At 37.4% G+C, this 2,937-nt stretch overlaps 1 pseudogene; it reads left to right on the top strand.

Moving 5' to 3' along the window:
* The first annotated feature begins 2,218 nt into the window (after positions 1 to 2,218).
* LOC123595159 lies at positions 2,219 to 2,664 on the top strand (annotated as a pseudogene).
* Positions 2,665 to 2,937: the final 273 nt, after the last annotated feature.

Below are 2,937 nucleotides of genomic sequence, written 5' to 3' on the forward strand. Positions count from 1 at the left end.
TATTTGACAAGATTCAACACACACTCACGTTAAAAACTCTCCAGAAACAAGAATAAAAGAGAAATTCCTAACATTGATAAAAAGCATCTATAAAAAACTACAGCCAGCAGATATTCTCTAGAATAAGACAGAGATGTCCACTCTTACCTCTCTTATTCAACACTGTGCTGGAGATCCTAGCTACAAATAAAATAGAAGAAAATACTTTTCCTACTCTCAAATCAAAAGCTATTTGAAAGGGATAACACTACCTTCATTCTTAAAAGACATGATTGTTTCTGTGGAAAATGTCAATGTACTATAAAGCTTCTAGAACAGGGGTGCCTGGGTGGCTCAGTCGGTTAAGAGGCTGATCTTGGCCCAGGTCATGACATCATGGTTTGTGAGTTTGAGCCTGGCATTGGGCTCCATGCTGATGGTGTGGAACCTGCTTGGGATTCTCTCTCTCTCCCTCTCTCTCTCTCTGCCCCTGCCCCACTCGCATTTGGATGCTCTGTCAAAATAAATACACTTTTTTTTTAAAAAAGGCTTTAAAAAAATCTAGAACAAATGAGTTGATCAAAGTCATAGGATATAACGTCTACTATACACAAAAATCAGTTGTATTTCTGTATGTTAGCAACAAACAATTGGAACTGAAATTTATTTATTTATTTGGAACTGAAATTTAAAATGAAGCATTGCTTTTTACGATACCACCAAAAGGATAAAATAGTTATGTATAATCTAACAAAATACGTGCAAGATCTGTATCCTGAAAAAATATCTACATTGCAGCACTGTTTTTAATAGATATACACCACAAGCTAGATAGAACGCCAATAATAGACGACTGGATGAATAATGTATGGTTCTTTCAAACAGAGGAATGCTTTCAATCACTTAAAAAGATATTGCCGATTATTATTTATCAAAATGTGTTTTAAGTATTTATGTTTTTTAAAAGTTTAAACCAGCATCCGCAGTAATATTTTGTTTCAAACTACACCCATGTGTGCAGAAGAATGAACTGCAACACACAGCAAGATTTAAAGAACAAATACCTCTGAGTGACAGACTGTTTAAATTTTTATATCGACTTATCTGCTCCTCTTCACTTGTAGACATAGCTAATGTAATAAAAAATAATAAATATTTTCAGACATTAAATTTGGTCTCCGTTGGCCCTCTTGTATGGGTAAGAAGGAATGTTAGGGGGCGATATGCATGTAAAATCTTTCTGAATTTCTCTTCACCCTTACCATCTTCATTGGAGTAGCTCTGTAGGTAAATGTGGCCTCAACCTTAACCTTACCATATTGCGATTCGGATAGTTCAATTTGACCTTCATATTTTCAACATTCTGGAATTTCAATGGCATTTCCTATTTCCTTAAGATACTTTGAGAGACACTGATATTTTTGAGATATGCTGATATTTTGACATTCGTATACCATTTTGCATTTTTGAGTTTCCTTTATTTTAGACCCATTGCATTGGGCGTGACGTGACACTTCGCTAATTCCAAGATTAGTTTTCATCAAACAATAGTTTAAATGATCACATTTCTATTTGCATTCAAAAATATCATGTAAGTATTCACATCACGTGTATATTTAATTCAGATACTGCTGAGGCAAATAATTTCTGTTTTACTTGTACTGTCTGTATTGGAAAAAAAATCACTATTTTACATCTTGAATGATTATGTTAAAATGTTCCTCAGCAGAAATCAGATCCTGCATTGTCAACAAAGTCTTCTGCCTGATACATATTTTTTTGCAGGTCAGCACCCACTGGTCAGTCACTGGATTTGAAGAAGAACTCTGGCCCATAATATGAATTCTAGCACATGATTATGGAACTGAGTAAAAACACTGGGAACTGACTTAACTGTGACACATCTACAACATACAGCATATGGCACTTCAGAGAACAGGGTGCTTCGATTCCGAATCCTGGCTTACTGGCCAGGGATCTTGGGGAAGTTACTTCGTCTCTCTCTTGGCCTGTATTTCCTCCCTTGTAAAATCGGGACAATGCCAGTACCTTCCTCAGAGGGATGATATGAAGATTAATGAAGTCACTACATGTAAAGTGCTTAGAATAGTGCCTGGTATTCAACAAATATTCTCTATTTTGGTGAATAAACTGGTGGTTTGGAATAGAGTAGGTTCAGGATACAGATGAAATGAACGTTGGATTAAAAGACCCTAATGGAGAGCAACAGCAATGCAAGATGGCAGCCACCATGGGCGTGGGAGTAAAGGTCCCTCGCAATTTTCGACTGTCGGAAGAACGGGAAGAAGGCCAGAAAGGAGTAGGGTCTAGAAGGTGATGAAGACCTGACACTTACAAGATGGACAGGGATGATAATTGGGCCTCCAAGGATAATCTATGAAAACCAAATATACAGCCTTAAAATAGAATGTGGACCGAAATACCCAGCAGCAACCTCCCCCCCACCCCCCGCTTTGTAAGATTTGTAACAAAAATTAATATGGAGTTAATAGTTCTAATGGAGTGGTGGAACTAAGAGTCATATCAGTGCTAGCAAAATGGCAGAATTCACATAGCATCAAAGTCATCCTGCAAGAGCTCTGGCGCCTAATGATGTCAAAAGAAACCATGAAACTCCCTCAGCTGCCCCCACCCCCACCCCCAGGACGGTGTTACAGCAATTAATGAAAAAGAAAAACTACGGCCCCTCCCCCTCCCCCCAATTCGATTTAAGCGGTCTTCATTTTCCACAATAGTAAATTTTCTAGATATGTCTTGTAGACCTCAAAGTACTAGAAAGGAAGCTCCCATTCAAAGGCAATTTATCTTAAGATACTGTAAACAATACTGATTTTTTGTCCATGTAAAATGTAAGTTGTGCTATTAAAAAAAAAAAAAAAAAGACCCTAATGGGTCTAATGACAGCTACGTGACTAGTAAAATATACCAACACTGACC

The sequence above is a fragment of the Leopardus geoffroyi genome, chromosome X, assembly GCF_018350155.1.
Source record: "Leopardus geoffroyi isolate Oge1 chromosome X, O.geoffroyi_Oge1_pat1.0, whole genome shotgun sequence".
Lineage (NCBI taxonomy): Eukaryota > Metazoa > Chordata > Mammalia > Carnivora > Felidae > Leopardus > Leopardus geoffroyi.